At 46.0% G+C, this 14,662-nt stretch overlaps 1 protein-coding gene across 1 annotated transcript in view; it reads right to left on the minus strand.

Moving 5' to 3' along the window:
• LOC119445998 (uncharacterized) overlaps positions 1 to 13,043 on the minus strand; it is a 33,648-nt gene extending 20,605 nt beyond the window's left edge. The window contains exon 1 of the mRNA XM_037710300.2: positions 12,912 to 13,043. The gene's annotated coding sequence lies outside the window, so the exon portion shown is untranslated. The remainder of the gene's footprint in view (positions 1 to 12,911) is intronic.
• Positions 13,044 to 14,662: the final 1,619 nt, after the last annotated feature.

Here is a 14,662-nt window from a genome sequence, read left to right on the forward strand (position 1 = left end):
AGTAATCATCTGTGAATTATTTTACAGCGAAGCAGTATTTGGCTAGGTTCTGACCAAAAGTGCGTGCGTCGACAGGGCGTGTAGAAAAAAAGTCGCTTCGACAAAATTGAATCCACGGTAGCCTATACTGTGTTTCAGTAGTTCCGTGCATCACTGCGGAAGTTACAGGCCTCTTCTATACCAATCAGGAGCGCGAACACATCGTAAATGTGTCATTCCGCGCCCTGTCGTCGGCTGGCGGCGATCGCTGCAGCTCGGAAGAGGTGGGAGCCATCTCCTTAGACTGTTCCCCTTACCAATCTCTCTCGACGTGGTGCAACGCTACGCTAGTCGTATTTGGCTACACACTCATCGCGTCCAAGTGATAGTGTTAGCCTTTATTAATATTTTATACGTTACGGACGCAGTTTTCCCGCTTCGCAGTGCGCACACCTGTCACACATGCGCTCGGCGGTGTTGCTCGCACTCAGCGGCTCGCGCTCCGGCGGCTCAACGTCATTGCGACGCGATGAATGACCTTGCGAGACTGGCGTAGTAGAGCTTTCGCTCTAAAGCGAAGCAAAATCACCTAAACGATCGCAAATATAACATGCAGAGAAGCCTTCAAGTAAACATATTCCGACTAGACCACTTGCTAAGGCCATTAAGACAAGCAATGGGTTCCGAACACTGGCACTACATCTCGCTTCGCAGGAATCTGCGCTCGATAGTCACGTAGCCTTGGCTCTGCTGCACGGAACTACTAAAACAGAGTATATGTATGTAGGTTCTTAAACATAAGTGTCAAAACCAGTCAAGACCATTACGTCAGTCTACACACTAATCCACCAATTCAGGTGAATGAAGGCGGATTAAGGTGGACGAGGGTCGATTAAGGTGGATTGGGTGGATGAAGGAGGATTAAGGTGGATTAAGGAGGACTGGGGTGGATTAAAGTGGATTAGGTCAATTAAGATGAAGAAAAATTAAGCTAGATTGAGGTGGATTAAAAAGGATTAGGGTTGATTAAGCTGGATTAGGGCGAATTAGGGCGGATGTAACCATTAGAGTTACAGAATGGATGCCAAGAGAGAAGCGCAGTCGAGGACGGCAGAAAACTAAGTGGGGTGATGAAGTTAGGAAATTTGAAGGCGCAAGTTGGAATCAGCTAGCGCATGACAGGGGTAATTGGAGATCACATAGAGAGGCCTCCGTCTCGCAGTGGATATAAATATAGGCTGATGATGATGATGATGATGATGATGATGATGATGATGATGAAGGTCGATTAAGGACGACTAGGGTGGATTAAGGTGAATTAAAGTAGATTGGGGTGGTTAAAGGTGGATTAGAGTGGATTAAGGCCGATTAAGGTGATATAAGTTGTATTAAGTGCGATTGCGTTCGCTATACGGACGATAATGCATTCGCTTTAAAAGCTGCCTTGCGCAAACCTCACTGGAATACACAACTTCACTGCGCGGCTATTTCAGCCAGTAATCCCTAACTGTTGCTTGTTGCGCAGCGCTGCCAAATTGAAGTCTATGTGGGAATAAGGGAAATCTAGTTTTGGGGAAATTTTGGACTCCGTATACAGCCGCAATTTTATAGGCTATTTATATTTTTTAAGAGATAACATCGACCATCAGCGGCTTTGGCTACCGTTGGTTTACTCTCACCAGCCGTTTAGCGCTTTGTTGTGCGATCATCTAGCAGCGTTGGAGCACTCGAACAACTTTTTTTTTTTCGAGTGCAACCGTCGAGAGGATTTTCTCTCTTATCAACAACATGAAGAACAAGGAACGCAGCAGCCTAAACATGAAGAGCCTTGTGGGGCTATTGCATGCAAAACGACAAAAAAATTACTGGCTCTCCCGTAATCGAGAGTACCTGTAAGCATGAAATCGCCACTATATGGCGTCTTTTGCTGCCTGTGGTGCAGCCGCCTTCAACCGCTTTTCTTCTTCCAACACTGCAGCACGCTCAGTGTCTGTCGCTAATTTTAGGGGCGAAGCACCTTAGGGCCGAGCCTTGTCCCTCGTCGTCCGTTGTCCGTCCGTAGCAGTGGTCCGGCTGGGAAATTCCGACTTTTCATGTTGGCAGCCCTGTTCTCACGTTGCATTTAACCGCCAACATGTTTGAGGCCAGCGAGAAATTTGTACGGCTGTGGCTGTAAAAGCTGATGGCGTAGTCCAGAAACGACGCCTGCTTTGGAACGCCGAAGCAGCCGTATGACCAGGGCATTCGTGAGAACGCGCAGTCGGTGTCAGTGATGAATCATGATAAGAATTGCCAACGAAGAGACGCTTAGCACTGCAGAAGGGTGTGAGAACTCGGTCATACAGCTACACTGTCATTGATGTCTATGTTGCTCCGATTGGCATACATCTGCGAAGGCTTGCTTTCTTTTTTTAACAGCGGACAAGTTTAACCCCGCCGTAAGTTGTGCCGCGAGCCGCAAAACCTCGCAGAGCTATGACGTCAGTGCGTTGCCTAGTAACCACCTCGCGGAGCGTCGTGTGCTTCGCCTCCTCTCCGTACCGTGCACATGTTTCGTTAACATGGGACGTTAAGGAGAGTTAAGGAGAGCGTGCGCGCGGTGCGCGCTACGCTCGGGAGAGAGAAAGATAAAATGAGAGCAAGAGAGAGAGAACAAAATTGTAGCAGCACCAACGAGCCAACGCACAGAGATGCTGCCAACGCCACCCGCGTTTCCCCATTTCCCCGCGTTCACACCGAACGCACGCAGTGTCCGTAACTGCAGCAGGGGGTGAGGCTCTGGACGCTCTGGCGTTGACTCGGCAGGTTTTGACCAGCCACGTCCCGGCAAGTGTGGAGGCGCGGCTTGGCCATGATGTCACCGGGGAGATAAAGCTCGGAGCCGTCGCGACGGCGGCACGACTCTCGTTGACTCTGTGGCGATTACATGTAGCCTTGACATGGGACAAACAAAGAAGATCCGGACACCCGAAGAAGCCGCTCATCTTGAAGCGCGTCGCGCGGCTACGCCAGAATCTGAGCGTCGGCGGCGAGCCGATTCGGAATACCGTACCTGGCAGCACTTAGCATTTCCTAGCAAAACTTAGCGAAACCTAGTAAAACCTGGAAGCAGCTAGGTCGATCACCAGCTCCGCTGTTTACTCCAGCCTTGCACCACTAGTGCAAGCTGCCCACATTTTTTATTAGTTGCACAACGTGCTTATACACAGCCCAATTTTGTCCCTGTTTTATGCAAAATTTTATCTGATTAAACAGATTACGGATACAAAACTGTTCCTTGCGGAAGCGGTGGTACAGGTACTCAAATGTATGGTTCTTTCGTTTCAGTGACAATAATGACACAGGGTTCGTGCGCAACTTTTTAAATTGACTCTTCTAAACTGTGTAGACTTTCTCCTTAGTAACAAGTGACGAGTCTACTTTTTACAGGAAGAACCGACCCTATATCAAACTCTTGAATTCAAAAAAGTTGGGCTAGAAGATCACTATAACCGCAGTATCTACATTCTTTTTTCTCACTGTTCTTCTGAAATAAGAAAATGAAACTACACGGACAACTACGCATTGTTTACATTACATGCACGTATGAACTGGTAGACGTTCTTTCAGCCTTTAATGCCATGGCATGAGTGCCAACTTTCAATCCCTTAATGCTTCTTTTATTTATTTATTTTTCACATAGCAAATTTGTGGAGAGCTATACGGAGTAATGATAGTAGCTTTATCAGCTGTATAAACTTGGACGTGCAGCAGCACCGGCAACACGCACAACTGTTGTCGACGCCGTCGGCGTTTTGCCCGCGTTCGCACAAAATGCGTGCGGCGTTGGTGACTGTTGCCGGAGCCTCTGGTATAAATAGGCACTTGGTGCTGCAGCTAAACGTCGCCTCCCTTCCCTCCCCCTCCCCCCTCCCTCCCCACCCCCCCACGGCCTTTCGTGCGTCCGAAGAAGGCGCGTTTGCTCTACATATATGGTGATTGTAAAGGAGGAAAGAGACGCCTACTTCTGCAGCCCTTAACGCACGGCGCAGAACGCGCGTTTGTTCTCCGCCGTGGGTTCACTCCCCGTGAAAGCGCGCGTCTCTCGCGCCCTTTCACTCGCACATACAGCGTTCGGCGGCGCGCGGCGACGATTTCATCTCCATTGACGTCATACGGAACCTCACGGCGACGGCGACGGCGACGGCGACGAATATGGCATGCAGGTGACGAAGCTGAGCGAAGCATTAACATGTACAAACAAGGCGAACACTCACTGACCTCGTTGGTTTGAGAAACTATTATACCATGCAATAGCACGTATCCGTTCACCTGAATCTAGCAGTGCCCCGAGCTTAGATAATGGAAAACGAGAAATGAGAAGAACGCAAACACTGTTTTCGAGTTGCAAAAAGGAAGGCCTCGTAATACAACCACGGTCGCCTATCAGAGAAAAACCTTCGCAGCGGATGCTGAGCGGATGCTCCGAAGGTTTGATAGAAAGAAAAAAAAAAGAAGAGCGAAATGGAGACACACGTGCTTTGTACTGGCACGTAAAATGTCACAGTACAAAACATATTTATGCAGGGAACGCTCACGTCTCCAGGTGCGCTTAAATACTCACTGCGGCAGAGTAGAGGTTTAAAGCGTCCTGCGCCAAATTCTCCAGGGGGACGGAGAGGGTAACACTTTCTGCACTCACTGTCGCATATAGACGTAAAATTGTATTTGCACCGAATTTCTAAACGATCAAAAAACATACAAAACGTAATTTAGCTGTCTATCGATCCCTGCGCCATTGTGCACTGACCAAGCGCTCGTTTAGAACGTAAGAAATGTTTGCATGCGCGTGTAATTAGAAGAAGGAGCTCGATATCCCGCAATACATCTAATATGTAGCTGCAATTGTATGTCTTGCAGAGAATTATAACTTAAAATAATCTGTTCACTATCTGCTTCTTAATTTCTTATGCAGTGCTGCTTCCATAGAGTGAGAAAATTATAAAAAGAAAAGTGTTCAATAGCTAAAACACGATTATTCCAGCGCGCCAGCTTGGCAAAATTTCCCGCTCTAGTATAGCCTACGCACGTTAAGAGCCAGTGAAATCTGTGCTATTTGTATTTTATTTATTTACAGAGTACCTACATCGCCATAAAGGCATTACGTAGGGGGGAAAAAACAACCAGTAATACAGAAAAGCTTTTGCACAGATATTGGCGCTCATTTAAACACTTGTCACCCAAATGTAGTAGTGAGAGGAACGAATTCATGTACAAAACGACATGCAGGTCAGGGCTCAGATATAGAGGGTGTCCAACTATTAGGCACCAAGATTTAAAAATGTGCAAATGCCACGTACTTGGACATGAAGAAGGCCGCGCATGACTGGCCGCTCGAGGCACTTTGCGTGTATTCGCGGGCTTATGTCACGTTCGGCAAAACACATTTATGTAGCGCGTATTGAGCACCACAAAGCTGTGTCAGGAGTTTTTCATGTTGCTCTACAATTTTACCACTGACACTTTTCATCTAATTATAATATTTAAAAAAGTTTATTCATTCATTAGGACTAAATATGTAATTAGGCGGAATGCAAAAAAAAATCTAAGTATCTCCAAGCGACGGCAAACAACATTGCCTTGGTTATGTCCAGCTACGTGGCATTTTCACATTTTAAAATCTTGGTGCATGATAGTTGGAGCACCCTGTATACACTGGGTGTTTTATTTTAACGTTAACCGAATTTTTTTTAATCGACTCTGGCATATAGCAGAAAAGTACTTATTGGGCCGGAAAGGCTGACATCGTTTGCACTGAAAATCAATGTTCATAATTGAGTAATACATAACTTTCACTAATCAACTATTTAATTAAGTGCTTTGATGCACATATTGCAATACACGAATTGAAGTGAGTAATTTCACATGGCCCATCTGCAAAAAACTAATTCTGAAACTACCATAAATTTTCCCATAGGCGCAGCCAAACCTCTGGTAGAAAATTCAGTATTGTTTCATTTACTTTTATAACAAAATTCCCTTTTCCGCATTGAAGATCAAAAATTACTGGCGCACAAATGGATTTCGTCGCAAACTTTGCGAACGAATACCTGGAATTTTGTGTCATCTTCAAAATTCATTCTAATTGAATATGACTCTAGAAGTCACCGGCTACGATTTGTAAACTGCAATATGTGGCGGAATAAAGTAATTATTTAGGAAGTTAATTAACGAAAACTTGTTTGCTAGTGAATTATTCATTCATATTTTTCGTGAAAACATTTTCCACCTCTGGGAGTAATCTAGCTCAACAAGTAAAATTGTGCTACGTCTCACTGGGGATTTCCGAAAATTCTCCCAACGATAGAATAAAACACCTCGTATATATATACCGGGTCCTTCTGCGAAGATCCCCAAATTTCCTGAAAATACAGCGCTCAAGATAAAAATGATATTTTTTTACAAAAACGGATTATCTGGAACGACGTACGTCCGAAAATAGGTTATGTGATGCAATTATCGAGGTAATTAGTTAAATAAATAATTAATCACTTTAAATGGCGCACTTACATGCCTACTGACAAAGTAAGTAGCTTCTGAAGAGATAATCTCATATGGGTTGTCAAATTGCGCGAAAAGTTGTTCTGCTAAACCCTGCAGCACGAGAAAGTATCGCAATTTTTTCGCTAGTAAACTGGAACTGGGCGCGTAAGGAGTGCACAAAACCACGTGTACAAGAAAGGTCCACTATTGCCATCTTCTGGCGTTTTCCGGTTGGCTCCACACAAGTCCAACCATCTTTCCTATTTCGACCTGTTGATTTGTTGCGGACAGCAACCGGCCGCGCGAGTCTTCGGGCGTGTGTTTTGAAGACGCCGTAAACGCTCGGCGCTAAGAGGCCATGCGTATGCCTCATGGTGACGCGAAAGAACAACAACAACAACAAAACAAAATTGAGGCGAGGGGCGCATTTCAGAGTGTCAAACGCTGAAAAAAAAATGAAAAGGACGGCCAAGTGTTGACGCTAAATGAGACAAGGTCGCCGTATTTGCGCGTGAAATACGATATCCATGGTCAAGATACAAAATGAGTAAATAAAGAACATAATGAACATAATATTATTTTCTTTAGTGTCGACAGCCAGTTGGCTCTACTTTTTTTTGTTTTCGGTCCTTGTGCAAAGTGTTGCTCCGGGGGCGCCATTTTGGGGATGTGACGACAATTCAAACGGAAACGATATCGCTGCCGACGCGCTTTCAACAGAAGAGGACATCCAAGGATGCTTCCAGCAACAGAAGATGTAGAACCAGTACAATGCGCCTAATGTGAAGTATTTTGAAGGTGAATACATTGGTGTATCTGAAAGTTTGCGAAATGAGGTCTTCTTTTTTTTAACGTACTCCACGAACATTTGGGAGCCATTTAATAGGCGGCCGCAATTACCATCTGGTTTGCTACGTCCACGTCAGGTACGTGCAAATCGAAAAAGATCAGGTCGAGTTTTGGCGGTGAGCAGAAATACTATTCTGAAGGAATAGCGAGCCCACATTGTATCGCCCATAACCAGTGCCTATAGGGACGCCACTGTGTTCAAAGCTTTACATTTGTATATGTTTTTCCTCGTGCGAACGAAGCGAAGTAGCACAATGTGATGTTTATCAGGAGCAGCATGATGTCATTCGACAGCGCGTGTTTGTTTCGGGGACCTCGATGGCAGACGAGGGAACACGCGAGGATGTTTTGACAGGCGCGTAACAGGTGCGCAAGTGTCAAAAATTTGTGGCGCAACGCAAATGCCGGTCTTGACGCGTTAACCGCCGGGATAGTCGGAAAGCACTCGCAAGGTATGCGCGTATACAGTTATTGAGGGGCCCGGAGAGACGTGGAGCACCGCTCTTTCTCGCATCTGGTCCAGCTGCTCTTATCCACGCACGTGCGTAACTCGTGAGGCTTGCTTATGCATACGGACGGCCCGGCCGACGCTCCCGCGGCCGAGCATCGAATACCTTGCCGACATCGTGCAACCAAGCATGCACGTGGCTTAGTGGCTGCGTAGCGATGCGTTCGCTTAGTAGCGGCGGCGTTCTGTCTCCGGGCAAGACATCGAGGGTTGAAACTCGCGGCCGTGTTCTGATTAACGGTGCGAATTTGCCAAAGCGCTCGTACGCACAGGTTCGTGTACACGTTGAAGGAATTTCAGATGGACAAGATTATTCTGGACTTTGTTACTGCATCCTCCTTCAAATCCAAATGAGCAACTTTAGGGCACGAAACAAGCATTCATCTTACAACATAATGAGAGCGGCATTCTGGGCCAGTTGGTAGTCCATTACTAAGGTATTATTGCGCAAAAAAAGCACATGGACGGCAGAGAAGAACACACAACAGACGGCACTGGTAGCTAGGTTTCTGTTCGACCCACCGCGGTATATCCCAGTGGCTATGGCGTCGTGCTGCTGAGGCAGTCATATTCTCATAGAGGCAGAATTCAATAACGTTCGTGTACCGTGCATTGGGTGGCCGTTGAATAAACCCAGATGATCACAATGAGCCCGGAGCCACCATTTTACGGTGTGCCTCATAATCACATCGTCGTTTCGGCACGTAACAAGCCCAATTTTAATTCCTTTTTTCTAGTTACGGTAAAACTAGTGCGCACAAAGGATGGAGGACACAGGTGGTTAAAAAATGTCACAGTTTCGCCCTAAGGGCGAAGCAATGAACGCGATAGCAACACAGCAATGTCATACGAAGTAAGGTGAGCGGCTTTGGTAGCAATATGAATTGTAGTAAACATGAGCTGATTAAGTAAGCAGGTGTGTTGCGGCGTAAGTAGACCGACTTGAAGAGAGACTCGATGACCCCGAGAAGGCGCGTATGAAACAGTGGTGTTTATGAGAAGCGCTTCCCGTGGGCAGCGCGTGCGAAGGGACACACCTGTAGTGCTGCACTGCCGATCCGGGCAGCATTGCATGTGTAGCGTGCGTTGGAAAATGTGGCCCGACTATTACTAACTGAATGAACAAGCGTGGTGTGAGCGCGCACATGCAAACATGAATAGATCACACTCAATGACTGCAGACAACGACTGTCAAAACGCTGGTAGCGAGCCCATACGCCGCAGCGGGCGAAGGTACGTGCAGTCTATCGCTTCAACGGAAACTGAGCGGCGAATGCACGGCGCATAAAGGTCAGAGCCGTGTGGAGATAAGAGACGGTGCGGACGAGCGACGAGCGCGGTTGTTGGGAGCGTAGAAGTGCGCCCCCCCCCCCCCCCCCCCCGCGCTCCCTCCGGCGCTGGCTTCCCGCTTCCTTGCTTGCGCGTGGGTGATTGAGTGCGTTCGCTCTCCGTGATAGCGCGCGTCCCCGCACGCTACCGCTCGGGCATATGGCGCGCGGCGAAGATTTTATCTATAGGGAACCTCACGGCGACGGCGACGACGACGGCGACGGCGACGGCAGAAACCCGGTAGAAGTGTCCATATAATTGCTATCGCAATAAAATCAAGCGCTGACTCAGAACTCAGTGTTTATTTCAGGAAAAGATTATACATATATACTACCGCTAACTGCAAACAGCATGGGCGAAGCATTCACAGCTACGAAATCAAAAGGTCACATGTTATTCGAAAAGGTGTATCCTTTGTCAGCGAGTTTACAAACAGAACCGCTGCCGCTTAGAAAACAGGATCACAATGACAGCGTTTTCAGTGGTCGGCTCAGTGTGAATGGCTGTCTTTCCGTAGTGATTGAAGGTGCTCTTAAAAGCGTGTATAAACACGCCAGCCAATTTGCCCTATGTAAATTGGCCTCAAGTTAGAGGTAGCAAGTACACCACACCTGTTTTACACGGAACGAACATTGAATTTTCTTTCAAAGCACAGACACATTTACTTCCTATCTTCTCACTCTTTTTTGCCACAACCTGATAGAGTTGTAGCAGCTTGTTATGTGCGTTGAAAACAACATCAACACCAAATCTAGCTATGTTCTTTAGTACATGAGAACATCAATGGGCGTAAGGCAAGACTGCGACGCGCTTTTGCTCTGTGCATTCTCTGCTCTTTCCTGACCCTTTTGGTTTCATACCCTTGACTATTTACACAATTTTCTCCGCCGCTCTACAAATAATGTGCTCCGGCAAACCCGCCAATTCCAATCTGGTTGCTTGATTCGAAAAGCTTTCGTTCATTGTGTCCTGACACGATTTGAACAAGGCCACCCTAAGGCAAGAGACAGCCATTCCGCTTATTACAATTTTCGAATGAGGAGAGTTATAGTGAAGAACAGGCTTTTCTAGGGCTATACATCCAGCAAGTCTGTTCTGATCGTAATCTAAATGTCAAAACCAGAAATTGTAATTCATTTTGTTCGGCAACGTCGTGAGTGAATTTGAGGCCCTTTGCACATTCGCGGAACTCTTTGAGGACGTTAACAACACTTCAGCCACGTTCAGCCGAGTCAAACATTACCAAGTAATCATCAACAAATCTGAAAACCTTTCTTACTAAACTAGCCAAAGCACGGTAGATGCTTCGGTTCGCTCGAGCCAGAAAAATATCGCTGCGGACTGGCGATACCATAGAGCCAATACACAAACAAGAATTCTGCGCAAACATTGCTCCTTCCCATCCAATAAAAGTGGAATTAGAATAACTGGGCAGAATTGGTGAATCCAAATTTCCAAAAACATTTCCGATGATAGCCCGCTATCATTTCTAATATGCAGAGTTGCGAGGCAGCGCTTGTTTGTGAAATACCTGCGTACTTCAATCTTTCTTCGCGCCATTTTTACCATGATTGACCAACTCGTCCAGCTTTCAGTTCTTATCCTTTTTTTATGATTTCTATTCTTGAAACTTGATAACAACTTATCGCACTTATCGTGAACATCGGTTGTACGTTAATAACACACGGACAAAGTTGGGATAAGGCACAGAGTTGTTATGCATGACATGTCAAACATCATGGATTGGCCTAAAATTATCATTGTCCTACAAGTGGCTAGACTTATAAAATTTATTGAAGTGAACAGTGCAACTTAGATAAAATGTGCTTTGTAATCTCACAACATCACACTTTTACTATACCTCCAGTACTACAATATTTCAACGCGCCATCTGTCAGTTGTATAGTTGAACTGTTTCTATGTATTCTTTTCATGTACATCGCTCCACATAGAATTCTGTGCATCACTGAGCGATTTGGCTTACATATGTGGTGATGAACTAGCCTAAATGTGGAACCAGGTCTTGTATAAGGGCCGGCCGAATATCGCATGTCCGCAAGGAGACAGCGCAAATGCATCTCGGAAAGATGCATTTAATGAAGACCAATAGTAATATCTCCACCCACATAGAAAGCCTACATGCAAGCAAAGTAGCGCAGCCTCCGGGTAAAATGAAAAGTTTGTAAATACAACTGAATGCGTTTCGAAAAGCTCGCAAAAACAGACCTTTCTTTGTATATCGTCTCAGGTTTGGCGTAGCGGACGCTGCGCCTGGCTGCTGTAGGACTGTTCGGTCAGTATCTCAGCGGATATTAATAATGACGTGCAGGGTGTCAACGCTTAGCTTAGCCAAGCTGTTCAAAAAAGAAAATGGTGCAATATTACACGGTTATTAGACCTTCTGTGTTAGGTCCTCAGTCCTCTTTCGCCAGCTTGCACTAAATACCTGGGTAATTAGAGAAGAATATTTATTAAGCTTTTCAATTTCTTTTAATCACAGCGTCACGTCCAATGGCAAAGCTGGCATTCCATCCTCAAGCATCCCATCCGGCGTAAACAACTTTTTCGTTAGCGCTTGATGGCGAAATGCAAGAACGCCTGTGTACCATGCATTGGGTATACGGTAAACAAGCCCGGGTGGTCTAAATTAATCCGGAGTCCCCCACTACAGCGTGCACCTCATCATCATATCGTTGTTTTGGCACTTATAACCTCGGAATTTAATTCTTTAGTAAATTTAGCCGGCTTACTCCTAGTTCGCGAATTACGAAAAGTGCCGCCGGATTACGCGCTCGCGCCCAACACCAGCAGTGTTTTTTTTTTTTTTTACTTAAAATGAATTATTTCCAAAGTTCGAATCCTTGCCGTCGCTACTGAACTAGGGCCAAGTTCCTTTCGCCTTTGTAATGCTCGTCAAAGTGAGCGTTCGTGTTTTCGAGACAGTTCTCGTACAGCTATAATTGAAAACGCCTGCGATTTGTTTTTAGTATAGAAGCTAACCGCCGTGTATGAATTTGCCTACCTCCGGTGATGAACTTGGCGCCAGTAAATATAGTGACAGTTCGGGGTCACTCTTTATAGAGGACAGAGACAAAAGGAATGAAGAACAGAAGACAAAAAAAAATGCTCGTAGATAGCGGTGTCATTTCCTCACCTCGTGTTTTAAAATGACGTCCACATTAACGACCACGCTATTGCGTTTATTTTAATCTTCGCTAGTTCTGAATAAAGACACACCAACTCCAAGATTTCTCATATCGCACTGCGCAGCTGCGCATATTCCTATGTATAGGCGCAGATAAGACACTGTTTCAAAATGGAATGAAGTTGATCAAGTCCGTAATGCGTTAGATAGAGTTCATGCATAGTTGCAGCCGAACAAAAACACGCAGCGGACAAAAATTTGCATCGTACGGAAGACTACATTGAAGGCAACGATGAGGTCAAAGTATTTAGAATGCGACCCATAGGTAGAAAGGAAACGGCGAATCCCCTGTTTCGTATTTTGACGAAGCTGTCTTACAAATGCGCACTCTTAAGCTGGCTTGCTCAACATATTCGTAAGATGACGTTCTGAAGGACGATTATCTTCGCCCATTGAAATATTCCTTCTCCTTTCCGTCATCCCCGTCTCGAGGCTCTATAGAACTGCGACGTTTCCCTGTACAAATCGGGAAATGGAGGAAGCTGCGAAGCGATATAATGACACGTAACTGGTAATCACCTGCTTTCGACCAAGTGCGGTGAGTGGACATTCGTCAGTCCGTGCCTCTTCGTCAACCTCTTCCCGTGTGTTCTCTCGCCATCAGCAGTTCACCCGGTCGTGTCAGCAGCAGTTATGTCCCACAATCGTGCACTCCTGTGACGGAAATAAGAGCACGGAAAGGTACTATACCACAATGTGCGCGGAGTAAAATATCCCGTTGGCTGTCCCCGCTCACGAGAGAAAGGGAAAGGAGTGACAGCACGAAATAAAAAATAAGAAACAACAACAACAAGAGATTCACGATGCAGAAGCAAACACACATATAACCGTACGCACGTACACAAGCACCTATCCCCCCTACAACCTCCTCGATGGGGAGAGAGAAAAAGAGAGATAAGAATTGTCGACGTTATGTTTGCGGGGTGCATTTTTTTGTTTCTCTTGGAAAGAGAATACACCTGCAGCTACATAGCACGCATTGCATTCGCCCAGCGTCAAGGCCGTGCGTCAGCAAAAAAAAAAAAAAAAAAAACGTCAAGCAACTATGCGCATCCGCAGCACGTGGGTGCGATGCAGGCACATAGGTGAGGACTCAACACTTCTGAAATTTTAAAGCACACTGCTGCTATTATTTCGACTAGAGCGCGCTGCCGTTGCCCACATATGGGAAGAGACCTTATAACTTGCTACACAGCGCATGTTTCATCGAAATGAAATGCTCCAACATGAAAGAGCTACCGTGAAGGTTTCAGCTCACAGTTCGCCACTGTGCAAAGGCAAATGTGCGTTGGGTACTGTTCACGTTTTTTCTGAACCAGTGAGCAGCTGTGTGTTTTTCAGTGGCCTTAAACGGGCCCTGAACCACTCCTCGGGATTGGTGAAATAACATAGTCCACGGGTAGCATACGCTGTTGTGAACATCTCAGCCAAGTCCCGCTGTCGTACGCGGTCCGTGGAGCTCGCAAGCGGAACGTGAAGTCACCTTTCAAACGCACTCGTTTCAAAAGACCCCATGGTCCTCGCTCTTTTCTGTGTGCTTTATTTCGTAAGAAAGCACACTTCAATACACGGCTGCTATTGGTCGCTGCGGTCGGCTACACCGCGACCGCCGCGAGGTGCCGCCACGAGTCCAGTGGCTAAGCGCACTGCGGCTCGCTGAGGACAACCGCGTTTGGCCTACGTTTAGTGCTTCGTAGGCACCAAAATTGGAAATCCAAAATATTTGAACTGCGCGCCACGGTGACGTTTCCGAGGCGGAGCGTTGTGGTCCCGCCCCACTCGGCCGTAGCCTTCGCAGTGCAAGGCATTGAAGGAGGAAGGTGAGCCCAACGCAGGCCGTGCTTGATTGCCAATACTCCGCTTCTGCTGAATGCATTGAAGTACTTTTTGCGGCAAAGTGATTGTTAAATAGCCTATTTTCACTTCAAATGTATTTTTCCACTTCAATAAAAAGTAGTTCAGGGCTCCTTTAAACATAAACGGGGACTTCTATTTGGTTTTCGTGAGCTAAAGCAGTTTGTATGACCAGCTGCCGGCCAATTCCCATCTTTATGGCCAATGAAAGACATTCCTTATGAAAGAAAAACTTCGTGAACTCAATCGAAAATTTAGACTCACAAACAATAAATATCCGCATTTTTTATTGATATGTGCAACTTCAACATAGCTCACAATATTAGCAGACAAAGAGCACATGTATTTAGTCTCTCTTCAGGGGAGATGCTAATCGAAAAATGCGAGTTTTTGTTATGTCTGTTATGTTTAGTATC

Source organism: Dermacentor silvarum, chromosome 3 (assembly GCF_013339745.2).
Source record: "Dermacentor silvarum isolate Dsil-2018 chromosome 3, BIME_Dsil_1.4, whole genome shotgun sequence".
Lineage (NCBI taxonomy): Eukaryota > Metazoa > Arthropoda > Arachnida > Ixodida > Ixodidae > Dermacentor > Dermacentor silvarum.